This window comes from Melanerpes formicivorus, unplaced genomic scaffold (genome assembly GCF_026170545.1).
Source record: "Melanerpes formicivorus ecotype bairdi unplaced genomic scaffold, bMelFor1.0.p_v2 SCAF_30, whole genome shotgun sequence".
Classification (NCBI taxonomy): Eukaryota; Metazoa; Chordata; class Aves; order Piciformes; family Picidae; genus Melanerpes; species Melanerpes formicivorus.
The window spans coordinates 6,148,304-6,162,456 of record NW_027142382.1 but is presented as its reverse complement, the minus strand read 5'-3'; positions in this window follow the sequence as shown (position 1 = coordinate 6,162,456).

Below are 14,153 nucleotides of genomic sequence, written 5' to 3'. Positions count from 1 at the left end.
TTGTGTAACTTTTTTTGTTTTGGTTTGGGGGTCTGGGGTATTTTTTTTGGTCTGTAAATTCACATTTGCTTGCATGATTACAGAATCACAGAATTGTCAGGGTTGGAAGGGACCTCAAAGATCATCCAGTTCCAACCCCCATGCTGTGGGTAGGGACACCTCACACTAGATCAGGTTGCTCAGAGAACCATCTAGCCTAGATAATGTCAGAGGCAAAATAAAGTTATGACTTTCAAAAATGTTTTAAATCTAGATGGGGAGTATATTGCTTCAGATATTCCTATGTTTTAAAATAAATGAGAGACTTTGATTCTTTGGGGTGTAAGTTTAGAAGGCATTAGGAAATCATTTTCCTTCTACAGCATTGTCCAGACACTAGTAATTCATCACTGCAGGAAAGCAAATGAGTTGATTCTGAGGACAACTCATGTATAGGTTGAGAATTTACTGTTGAAAATGGGATGTTGTTGTTTTCATTCTTCCTGCTACAACTGCCAGGTGGCTTTCGGCTTGGGAAAAGGATGTGTGCCAACACGTTCACAATAAAGTGCATTAAGGATGAGGCACCACAGGAAACCAGAGACCCTCAAAAATATGCATTGTTATCACCACAAATAACCTGTGTTTCCGTGTGAAATCTTCCACTTTGAAGCCCAGCTAAACAGTAAACCTCTTCTGAAGCCATTGCACATGAGGTATATTCCCCAGCTGTCACCACTAACCAAACTGCACAAGTTTGTTTCATTCCTTTTTTAGCATGAATTTTAGACTGTACTAGATGGGAAGTCCTAAAACTATGAATTAGACTGAAGTCTATATGAAAAGCTATCTACCTTCAGCTACATAACAGTCAGTTGAAAGGAAGAAGTCCTGTTTGTTTCCCAGTGCAGTGTCAGACTGCAGCAGAAAGTATTTTTATCCTCAGCACTTAGTACAGCAACAAAAGAAATCCAGTATTGTCCCTGATCGGCTTTAAACTATCAGGGACTGAGTCATATCCCGCTCTGGAAGGAGGAGTGGGTAAGAAACTGATTTCCCTTTCACAGCAAAGAACACCATGAATTTGAATTCTTTTTCTTGCTTTGAAGTCCCAAACACTTTGCCGATAAATCACAGCAGTATCTCAGATCTTCTTAACGGGATGGGAGCAGCCCACAACAGCCTATGGACGTGCTTCCTGCACAGCCCTGCCTCCTGCCTGCCCACCACTGCAATGCTAAGAAGTCTTGGGCCAAAAGAGGAATATCTGCAGTGATCCAACAGAGGCTAAATAGGACAGCCAGGGTCAAGGGATTTGGAACAAATGAGGGCTATTTCCACAAATATTATGTGTGTGTTAAGCCTATTCATAATGTTTTCTTCTGGAAGCAACTTGTGTTATTCCTTGAGGAGTAACGTGCTACTGAGCATGAACAAGGTGGCAGAGTCTGCCTCACTGCAAGTAAGAGATTGCTGAGACTGAGCTGCGAGCTGGTTCACTTGGAAACTATTGCCTGGGTATGAGCCAGGCATCTATTTTGGGTCCCTCCATATGCAGGAGTTGCCTGTAGTCAAGCCAGACTTGTTTCTAGGGCAAGTCAAAATGTTGCCCTGTCTTCTGGAAGGGCAAAGAGCAAGAGTAGTGCAATAAAGTAAAACAATATTTAGTTGCCTCTTAGCTCTAGGGGCATTCAAATAATTTTCATCTTACCACTGTAATTTTTGTGATCAATTCCCAGTGGCAACTGGGAAGGTTCAGTCAAAACTTTGAAGGAGACTTATGCAAAAATTAATTCTACAGTCTGATCAACTGTTGAAAGTTTTTAATTGTGGATGATTCAAAAGATCATTTAGCCAAAAATTACATTTACACTTGCCAAGGGGAGATGAAATTTGTGTACCTCTTTGGAAAAAAAAAAGGTTTAAATTTTCAAGTAATCTGGTAATATGCTTTTGAATGTTTCATTACATTTGCATTCATCATTGTTTCACTGAGCTGTCTTTGAAGTTTTTTGGTTTAGAGCTGCTGTGTGTCAAGTTGAAGGGAAGGAATCATAGAGTCGGGGTCAATGGGGCAGAGTGTAGTCGGAGGCCTGTGTCTAGTGGAGCCCCTCAGGGGTCAGTACTGGGACCGGTACTGTTCAATATATTTGTTGATGACCTGGATGAGGGCACAGAGTGCATTGTCAGCAAGTTTGCTGCTGACACCAAGCAGGGTGGAGTGGCTGAGACACCAGAAGGTTGTGCTGCCATTCAGTGAGACTTGGGCAGGCTGGAGAGCTGGGCAGGGAGAAATTTGATGAAGTTCAACAAGGGCAAGTGTAGAGTCTTGCACTTGGGAGGGAACAACTCCACTGCATCAGTACAGGATGGGGATGGACCTGCTGGAGAGCAGTGAAGGCGAAAGGGACCTGGGGTTCCTGGTGGATGGAAGGATGACCATGAGCCAGCAATGTGCTCTCGTGGTCAAGAAGGCCAATGACATTCTGGGGTGGATTAGAAGGGATGTGACTGCTAGGTGGTGAGAAGTTCTCCTCCCTCTCTACTCTGCACTGGTGAGACAACATCTGGAATATTGTGTCCAGTTCTGGGCCCCTCAGTTCAAGAAAGACAGTGAGCTGCTTGAAAGAGTCTAGTGCAGAGCCATGAGGATGATTAAGGGTGTGGAACTTATTCCATACAAAGATAGACTGAGGGAGCTGAGGGCTCTTTAGCTCAGAGAAGAGAAGACTGAGAGGTGACCTCAGCAATGTTTATAAATATGTAAAGGGTGAGTCCTGAGAGGGTGGAGCCAGGCTCTGCTCAGTGGTGCCCAATGACAGGCCAAGGGGCAATGGGTGCAAGTCAAGGCATAGGAAGTTCTGTGGAAACATGAGAAAAAATTCTTTTGCTGTGAGGGTGATGGAACACTGGAACAGGCTGCTCAGGGAGGTTGTGGAGTCTCCGTCTCTGGCGATATTCAAAACTTGCTGGATGCATTCCTGTGTAATCTGATGTAAGTGATCCAGCTCTGGCAGAGAGGTTGGACTGGATGATCTCTTGAGGCCCCTTCCAGCCCCTGAAATTCTGTGATTCTGTGATCTTACATGGGCTGTAAAAGAATGACGTTGTGTCCTGCCATATCTTTACACTGCATTGTAGGCAAATATTTTTGCCTGTGTTAAAATCAAATATTGTCTTTGTTTAAAGAGCAGACAGAAATAATTTCACTCCCAATGGAAGTAAAATAAAGATGCCCTCATTGGATTGGAAATACAGAAACTGTATTCAAAAATATACAGGAAAATACATGTATATGAATACGTGTATCCTCAATGCCTAATACATATACAGGATACATGAAAATCCCCCAAAACCTTCCCCCAACCAGACTAAACCACAAATGCCAGTGCTTGTTTTCCCACTGCCCATGTCTCCCTTCCGTTAGGTCTAAAGAGGCCAAAATTCTTCAGGAAAAATTAGTCAGGCCTCTGAAGTCTACAAACAGGTCTCCTCCCCAGTGTTACCAGATGTGGCAGTTTTAGGCTGATGCCTAGGAAAAATTTCCACAGACAGAATAGGAAAGTGGTAGAATGTAAATAGATTACCATTGGATGTAAAGGGAAAATAATGATAAGGTCTAAATAATCCCATTGGTCTGATAACTAACACAAAGTTATTTGTATAAACTAACTCTTACTCTCTTTTTGGCTTCTTCACTCTAGCAGATACTAGCTGCTGCTTTTGCTTGGCTGGTGCTGACCTTGGCTGCTTTCTTCTTGTGGCTACTCTCTGCTCTTCTCTCTCTCTTTTCCCTTGTATATTGTGTGGGGAAAGGAAGCAGGTCAAGGGAAGCTGTTGGTAACCCCCTGGTTTTGTCCAGGGGCCGTTCTTGTGCTGTTTATAAATTGTAAATACATGTAAATATTATATACTTTGTACATATTCATTGCATTTCATATTTCTACATTGTAGTTTTGCTTCTAAATACAGCTTCATTTGCTTTCCAACTGAACTGGTGTGGTAATTTTACTTTGGGGGTAATTTCAACACACCACACCAGCTAAGGACACCCTGCAGACAGCCAAAAGGAGGGAGAAAAGAGATGGAATTGGCCTTGCTGCCAACTTATAAAGAGATAGAAGAATTATGGGATAGAATAAACAATTTACACTTTTCCAGTCCATCCCTGGACCTTCCTGGTCTTCCTGGAGAACTCAACTGTATGGTTTGTTAAAGGCACCAGCCTCAAACCGTACCAAATACAAATATTCTAGAAGGCTGTATGGTGATACATACAAATACAGAGATGCTACATTGCAGCTGCAGGCAGGATTGTTCTGGTCAATCCTAAAAGCATGCATGCAAATGGTAACTTGCAAGTGTGTGCAGGATGTGAATTCCCAAAGGAGGAGACATCATGAGTGTTTAGTTCACCTATACCGGTCCTCAGCCAAGACATCACTACCCACCATACAAAGCCAGCAATGTAAATTCAGCCCACATCAAACTGAAAAGCCTAATTGTAATGCTGCCAATAGTAAAAACCAAACCAACAAACAAACCCAAACAAAACCCAAAAAACCCCAACACTATCCCCACCCCCCCCAAAAAAAAAAAGCCAACCAACCAAACACACACACACAAAAGCCACAACACGTCCCCCTACCCCCAAGTATTTAATATTAAATGCATGGGTTTGTGTGCTGCATTAACTACCTTGAAGGATGACCATGAGCCAGCAATGTGCTCTTGTGGTCAAGAAGGCAAATGGTATCCTGGGTTGTATTAGAAGGGGTATGGTGAGTAGACGGAGAGAGGTTCTCCTCCCTCTCTGTGCTGGTGAGGCCACATCTGGAATACTGTGTCCAGTTCTGGGCCACTCAGCTCAAGAAGGACCTCAGGGAACTGCTTGCAAGAGTCTAGTGCAGAGCCACTAAGATGAGTAAGGGAGCAAAACATCTTCCTTGTAAGGAGAGACTGAGGGAGCTGGGGCTCTTTAGCTTGGAGAAGGACAGACTAAGGGGTGACCTCATTAATGTTTATAAATATGTAAAGGGTGAGTGCCAAGAGGCTGGAGCCAGGCTCTTCTCAGTGATGCCAAATGACAAGACAAAGGAAGTTGAGGCATAGGGAGTTCCATGGAAACATAGGGAAAAAATTTTCACTGTGAGGGTGATGAAACACTGGAAAAGGGTGCTCTGAGGGGCTGTGGAGTCTCCCTCTCTGGAGATATTCAAAACCCACCTGGATGTGTACCTGTGTGATCTGGTATATGTAATCCTGCTCTGGCAGAGGGGATGATCTTTCAAGGTCCCTTCTAACCCCTAACATTTTGTGATTCTGTATTTCTGCGTGATTTTGCACCAAAAAAAATACTGCAACTGCTGACACGGAGATGGATGGATGACTGCCATGGATGAGGTCAAAAGGGATACAACTAGAGAGAGAGATCTGTGCAAAACATTTTATTTTGTTCACTTCTGATCTTACTGCATGGCAAGATGGCAAGGTTACCTGTTAAAAAGTTGAAGACCTAGATGGGAGGAAGGCTGCAACCAAGACATTTGTGGCTGCTGGTATTCCTAAAGGAGAGACATTTAGAATGGCTTAGAAACAGTTTTGACAGTGTTAAAATGATGGGAGGTGGAGGGTTTGCTGAACTCTTCTTCCATCAGTCCTACCATCAGTGGGGCTGATAGTAATTGCAGGAAATTAGTGCAGAAAAGCAGCTGCAAACATAAGCACAGCCTCAAGCTATCAAAGTGACTTCTGATCATTATTTTTCTTTGGAAAGGAGTGCCCAGTTTCCCAGGAAACCAAGTTTGGCTACATCCTCCTCTTGCCTTTCATGTAATATGTCAATACTTATTTATAATTGTATTTTATTCCTGTAGAGTCAGAATACACATGAACTCCTGACTACAGCTTTTTCTTTTTAAAGCCAGTGGAAAAACAAGTTTCAATTTCCCCCCTGTTTCTGATTTCTGATTAAGATACATCTCCTCTGCGATGGCTCATACGCTGTCACTTCTGAACAGAAGAGCACTAGGGATCTTCCAACTCTGAAACTAATTACAGGAATAAAGCCTTCTTTGCATATTTTCTAATTATCCCTTTCTTTGTTAATGCCAAATAATGCCTTTAGCATCTTCCTGGAAAAAGTCTCATTGACCCTGCTCTGTGATTATGGTGCTTTTATCTCCCATCTGTGCTGTGAAAGCTACAGAAAGCTTCTATTTCCAATGCAAAAACCCTCAGAATTAAAACCATTAGTACAAACAATAGAAAGATTAAACAGCTGTACAGGTACATGATGCAAAGCATACACAAGACAGCCTTAGCCAATCACGAGTGAAGAAGAGAAAATCAACGCAACACGTCTTTTATTCTGTGACTATCCCCATGACCTTAGTTCATGGAAAAAGTAGACTTCCAATTAACCTAAAAATTTTGCAGATATTGGGAAAGTTGCAAGTACTGAGTTTACTGGTGAGATGTGTGGATTAAAATCTCATCCCAATCAAAGCTGAGCTTTGGAGCAAAGCAGTCATGGGGCTTAACCAGAGCTCAGGGGAGGGAGATTCCCAGTGTGCTGGCACCCTGTGCCTACAGTAAATGCCTGGTTGCTGCTGCTCTTTACTTATGAGATACTTTCTCCTGATAGGAGCAGTCACTTTATAGGAAAAGCAGAGGATAGCCTATATCCACTTGGGACTTTTCCATCTCTCCATGCTCTGTGCCTAACCACCACAGCATCCTGGAGAGGGCACTGGGGCAGGGGCAGGAGCACTGCCAGGCAAACTGGCAGAGCATGATGTCCAGGACAGGACAATTGGCAAGCTCCAGGGTGCCTGGTGCAGCAAAGCTGCTCAGCCAGTGTTATGAAACTTACAGGAAAGTGCAGGCATGCAATATTTTGCCTCAAGGACCTCATGTCAGACCTTGCTCTTTTCCTTTTTGTAATCCTTTTCTTTCTTTTTTCCCCCCTCAGTTTTGGCTCCACAACTTGCATACTCTTGTAGTTTGTTCTCATGATCCCTTGAGTCACTCTATGGTGCTCTGCGCTGTTTGGAGGAAAGTTGGCAAACAGTGTCTGTTTCACCCCCTGTGTGATTTAACCATTGCAAGCCAAGGGGCATGACATTTCTGCAGGTTAGTGCCCTGCAGGCCTGGAATCACTGTGCAAGCCTGAACGATGACAAATTGTTGTATAATGGAGAATCCAAAAGGTACACTGGAAATTTAATTACAAACACGTGTGGAGAAGTGGCTTCCTCAGCTACCCCTTCCCCCTTCAGATATAGGAATTGGCTTTCCATTGCTTCCCAGCTATTTATTTTCCATTCCAACTGAGAATAAAGCTTTTGCAGGGGAAATATTAGTGAAATACCATGGAGGATTATAGGTAACAAAGCACTGAGTTTCACCCTTCAAGCAGGACCCCAACAGCTCATAACTAGGTTTGAAGCAATCACATCACAGCAGCACCAGCAGGAATGACTGCCTGATAAAGCAACCAAAAAAAGCTGAGTTTTAACATAATATGTGCAGGAAAGAGGGGGGAGGGGGGGGGAAGGAGAAAAAAAAAGGTCCATATTTTAAAGGGTTCCTTATGCAAAAAAATTCTAACTTTTTTTTTGTTGGCAGTTTCTTGCAAGTCTTGATGTTTCTTGGGTGTTCTTCAAAGAAAATCAGCAACCAACTAGAAAATGAGCACATCCCTTATAATACCTAAAAGGAACAACTGTGAGTTCCCAGTTCAGGCCTGATTCACTTCTTTAATATTAGGTTGGCCTCCACTCCTCATTTATTTACTCCCTCAGTAGCCCAAGGGAATATACTCAGTGTGTGAAGTGCAGCACGTGTCCTTGCAAGAGCAGATTTTATGCCATTAAAAGGAAAAATGTAATGCTGCAAATGCAGAAATGTCTCATTAGAATTGCATTTACTTCCCCACAAATGTCAGCCAAGATTTCCTTTCAAAAAAATAGCACATACCTACGTTCCTGGCTTCTAGATACATGCTGCCACCAAAACAAGGCCCACGAGTGACCGGGGAGTCGATCCATTGGCTTAGGGTGTATTTGGAGGCTCTTAAAAAGGTGCTTTTAGGAGCAGATTAGGAGCAAAGCAATTATGGGGAAAGAGAGAGGTGAATGACATCTGGGAACAATCCCAATTTACAAGAAAGTCAAAGAACAGCTGAGAAGCAGACTCTCATCTCTGTCCCCACACAATTTCCCACCATGGAGTACTCTGTCTTATAGACCGTTGCCCCCCAGGAACAACTAAGGACCAAAAGCCAACCTCCACCTTTGGAACAGCTTTCTGTTACAGTTGGTTTTAATAAAATGAGATTTGAATGAAATTTCAGTTTTGGAAATCACAGCAGAACTTTTTTTTGGTTGGATTCTCTTCATATTTCCCTTCTTCTCCATCCACATTTTCCTCTAAGCAACAGATTACGATCAATGTCTTTCATCTTGGTGAAATTTTGCCTTCCCAGATTAGGTAACAGGAGAAAAAAAAAGAGAAAAGGGAAAAGAAAAAAAAGGAAAACCAAAAAAAGGATGTTTGTTGTAAAACACTGTCAGGAATTCCCCCAGCTAAACCTCCTTTGCTTCTTTCTCAAAACCTTGAGACACAAAGTACTGCTGTTGGAATGGGGACAGTTTGCTTATTGTAACTCTGAGGAAAGCACAGCTCTTTCTGAACTCTTGGAGGCAAGGACAGTCTAAGGAAGCAGTTGCACAGTTGCATTGCAAGGAGCTGTCAGTTTGGCCTCCTGCAGACTACTTTAACTATCCAAGCCAAGAGGAAAATGTATTTTATTTACAACATGGACGAAAGTTTCTAAAGATGGGTGGCTGCTTTGTGAATTCATTGAGTTCAAAAAGCAGCCAACAGTTGAAAGAGACTCTGAAAGTTTTTACCTCATTGCTGGCTGCCTCCCTTCACCAACTATCTTCCTGACTGAGGTTAAATAAGGACAAACTTTTAAAGCTCTAGTATTTTAAAAGAAGTTACCTTATTTTTTGCTGATTTGGCATCTATTTCCATGGAAACAGAGGCAAGAACAAGAAGCCAGCAGCTGAAGTTGGCTACACCACTGCTCTTGGCTTGTTCTACTTCCATTTCCATGGAAACCAATGTAAGATCAGTAAAACAAGGCAAAGTTTGCTTTTTTTTCCTTTTTTTTTTTTTTAATTAATTAACTCTTTCTTGATTTTCCACTTCCAGATTTGTTTGGTGCCAGAACAGCTGATATAAAGTCACTGGAAACGCAAAGAAGATCTCTTGAGGTCCCTTCCAACCTCTAATGTACTGTGGAACTGTGAGGAGAAACTTCTCTACAGTGAGGGGGATGGAGCCCTGGAACAGGCTGCCCAGGGAGGTTGTGGAGTCTTTTTCTCTGGAGGCTTTCAAAACCCACCTGGATGCATTCCTGTGTGGACTGCCCTAGGTGATCCTGCTTTGGCAGGGGTGTTGGACTTGATGATCTCTTGAGGTCTCTTCCAACCTCTAATGTGCTGTGATGTATTGTGATCCTATATGCCCTCATGAATCTGTGCATGTGTGTGTATATGTGTTTGTACTCCGTTTTCTAACAGAGATCTTCAAAGTAGTCACTAATTTACTTTAAGGATGCTAAAAAAAACCTACAAGTAAACCCCTAACATGCAAGAGAGGTAAGGAAGAGTGGGGAAGAACAGCTGGTTCTGCCCCCACACTAAGAGGACACTTTTACTCTACAGGTCTGTAGTTTCTGCATATGGGTATCCAGGATGAAGGAGTGCACTGAGTCCTGGAGCCACCTAGCCGTGCCCCTCACAAAGGTAGGGTCTCTGCTATGCAAAAACTGCTGGTCCCCAGGGTATTGCAGCAGTCATAAAGGCTGCTGTGTCATGCAGCTGTTTCACAGGGGAAGTGGTAAGCAGGAAGGAGAGATGGGGGTAGAAAAAGCAGCAGGAGAAGGAAAAAGAAGCACGTGATAAAATGAAGGCTGACAGATGTCACTGATCACCGCTGAAGTTAAAGGCAGAAGTGATAAACTGAGAATCATAGAATCATGAAATGGCTCAGGTTGGAAGGGACCTCAGAGGTCATCTACTCCACCCTCCCCTCTATGGACAGGGACACCTCTCAACTAGACCTGGCTGCTCAAGGTCTGATCCAACCTGGCCTTGAACACCCCCCAAGGAGAAGGCATCCACAACCTCCCTGGGCACCACATTCCAGAGTCTCACCACCCTCATACTTAAGAACTCCTCTCTGAACCTCTCCTCTCTGAACCTCTCTGAACCTCTCCTCTCCAAACCTCTCTGAACCTCTCCTCTCCAAACCACTCCTCTCTGAACCGCTCCTCTCCAAACCAAACCTCTCCAAACCTCGCCGAACTTCTCCTCTCCAAACCTCTCCTCTGTACTCTAGGCTGAACACCCCTAACTCCCTCAGCCTACCCCTGTAACAGAGGCACTCCAGCCCTTGGATCATCCTTCTGGGCCTAATGGAGCAAAGCAATTTGACAAGAAGGAATGGCTCATCTTTGCTGATTGCTTTCTAGAGGTTTCCTCCAAAGCCATGTGTGGTCTCCATTTTGGCTATAAGACCACCCACAAACAGATTTTAACATTCTTTTCCCTTTCCCTTCTCTCTCTTTTTTTCTTTTTTTCCCCCTAAACTGGCAGCATGCTGGAGCATGTGTCAGAGGCTTTCAAAGGTGCCTAGTAACATACCCAAATTTAACATGGAGCCAAAGTGTTACAGACTGTGTTACAGTCTGAGTTTACACAAACTAGGGTTGACCACAGCACACAGAGCATGATCCATCCAGGCTTTCTTTGAGTTCATGTCTGATCTTGATGCATGATTAAGCCATGTTTAGGGCATTGATTCACTTACTCATTAACAGGGATTTTTGTGCACATCCTAGAACATCTGTACCCAGACACGTAAACCTCAATGCAACAAATCATTGAATCATACACCTGAGTCCTCCACAAGCTGAAACAAATATAAGTTATACACGTGCTCTACTGCTTCATGCTGTTGGACCCCAGATATCAATGCTTTCATGTAGAAAAGTTTTTCCAGATTGTAACAGTCTGCTTAGACCTGGGGGGCTTGGGAGGAGACTTTTTCATTCCATTTCTCTTTCATATAAAATGGAAGGAGGAGTCTGGTGGAAGAAAACGGCTAAAACATAGGAAGGGGGCTTAGATCTCTCATCTAGTTACCAAAACACAGAACTACCAGATTTGTAACCATAAGAGAACAGGTTCTCCCAGCCCTATGTTCTTTGTCATAAGCCTCCTCTGGACCCATTACAACAGTTCAAAGTACTCTTTGTGTCAGGGCCTCCAGAGCTGGGCATAGTACTCCAGGTGTGGTCTGACCAGTGTGGCCAGCAGAAGCAGGGAGGTCATTGTGCCCCTTTACTCTGCTTTGGTTAGGCCACACCTTGAGTACTGTGTCCAGTTCTGGGCCCCTCAGTTTAAGAAGGACATTGAGACACTTGAATGTGTCCAGAGAAGGGCAACAAGGCTGGGGAGAGGCCTTGAGAACAAGCCCTATGAGGAGAGGCTGAGGGAGCTGGGATTGTTTAGCCTGGAGAAGAGGAGGCTCAGGGGTGACCTCATTGCCCTCTACAACTACCTGAAGGGTGGTTGTAGCCAGGAAGGGGTTGGTCTCTTCTCCCAGGCAACCAGCACCAGAACAAGAGGACACAGTCTCAAGCTGCACCAGGGGAAGTTTAGGCTGGAGGTGAGGAGAAAGTTCTTCACTGAGAGAGTCATTCGTCATTGGAATGTGCTGCCCAGGGAGGTGGTGGAGTCCCCATCCCTGGAGGTGTTCAAGAGGAGATTGGATGTGGCACTTGGTGCCATGGTCTAGTCATGGGGTCTGTGGTGACAGGTTGGACTCGATGATCCTCGAGGTCTCTTCCAACCTTGGCTATACTGTGATACTGTGAGTAGAGGGGAAGAATTACTTTCTTCACCCTGCTGGCCACACTTCTTTTGATGCAGCCCAGGAACATAGAATTTTAGAATCATAGAATCACAGAATCAGAGAATGGTCTGGGTTGGAAGGGACCTCCAAAGGTCATCTAGTCCAACCCTCTCCACTATAAGCAGTTAGATCAGGTTGCCCAGAGCTGGCTCAGATTGAGCTTCTCATCAAACACCACCCTCAAGTTCTTCTTCTCAAGCCACTCACTATCCTCCACCCAACTTGTATTTGTACATTCAAGACTAGAGGCTTGTATTCTTTGGTAAATGGGAAAACATGCGTCTAGAGTGCACCTATACTACTAAAGCTCATACTAGATGTCACTGGTTCTGGCACTGGATATTGGTCAACACCACTCCCAAGGCTACTCAAAGCACTCTTCACATCTTTCTCACACTACCTGATCTCTCCTTGCATCCAGACCGCTGGATAAAAAGTGCAGATTGCTGTACTCCCACTCAAAAATGGTCAACCAGAGAGTCTATTCTGATGGACAGAAACCAAATGGGACCAAATAAATGGTATCTAGAAAGAAATGTGTGGTGTAAGAAAGTTAGTAGACTGCCACTTGATCAGACATCTGTCATGTTTTATTCTTTCAGGGCATCAATATTATTTTCCTTTCCTTTCCTAAACTAGGTAACTAGTTTAGAAGGAATCTTTTTATACCCATATGTGGTGGGTTGAAATCACCCTCCATCTAATGTGGAGAATTACCCTCACAAAATAAAAATTGCCAGACCAGCACAGTTGGAAGAAAATGAAGTTTACAAGTTTACAAGTAAACTGAAATCTAGATATATGGAATGCAATGAATATGTACAAAATATACAATATTGACATGTATTTACGATTTGTAAACCTATAAACCACACAAGAACCCCCCTGGATGCAACCAGGGGGTTACCAATAGCTTCCCCCTTTTCACTCCCTTCCCCCCTGTGCAAAGGAAAAGAGAAAAGCAGTTAGTACTTATCCACAACAAGAATGCAGACAACAGCCAAGCAAAAGCTACCAGCTAGTATCAGCTATGGTGAAGAGCTAACCTTATGTTAGTTATCAGACAGCATCACAGTATCACTAAGGTTGGAAGAGACCTCGAGGATCATCGAGTCCAACCTATCAACACAGACCTCATGACTAGACCATGGCACCAAGTGCCACGTCCAATCTCCTCTTGAACACCTCCAGGGATGGTGACTCCACCACCTCCCTGGGCAGCACATTCCAATGACCAATGACTCTCTTGGTGAAGAACTTTCACCTCCAGCCTAAACTTCCCCTGGCACAGCTTGAGACTGTGTCCCCTTGTTCTGGTGCTGGTTGCCTGGGAGAAGAGACCAACCCCTTCCTGGCTACAACCACCTTTCAGGTAGTTGTAGACCAAAGGAATTATTTAGACCCTATCATTATTTTCCTTTTACATCCAATGGTAATTTATTTACATTCTCCCACTTTCTACTCAAGATCTGTGGAAAATTTCCTAAAACTGCCACACCATATTTTAAATGTGTTTCACGTTAGTCTTGGAAACCAGGCTGCTATTTGAACAGCTCCAGCTCATTAGCCTGCCCATTCCAAGAGTGTCTCCCTGCCATGACATTTTTATTGCAGACAACTCCGTTTTGTCCTGCTTCTGCCTCACAGAGGAATTCAGTAGAAAATCTGAAGTCACAACACCAAAAAGTCTGTTCTGTTTTTAATCCTTTTAACTGTTGGGACACAGAATCAATAGCACTTGTCCAAGAAAAATACCGTGGGTAAGTCTTTTCCTTCTGGAAATCTGTATGACGTGAAAATCTTCCTTGTTCTCTATAGAAAGAGAATCATATTTATCTATTTATTTATTATTCTTGGGGAGACATTCTTTGTTTCTTCGCTGCATTATTGTCAAAGAAAATCATGATGCACATGCCAGAGTTCCAATTGCAGTCATGTGGACTTGGACTCCACCTAAGGAGCTGCTTTGCTGAACAAGAGGTCCAGGAGCAGAGGCATCACTGCCACTTGTGTGTGCGAGACCACAGCCAATTCAGGGCAAGTGTTCCTTGACAAAGAGCTTTGTTCCCTTTCCAGACAGCTCCTCCTTACCTCTTTCCTGCATGGTTTGTAGAGGAAGTGACCAGCACACCCCAGTCTGATGTGCAGCCAATTTTCTTTTCACTGTCATTTCCCTGTAGGCT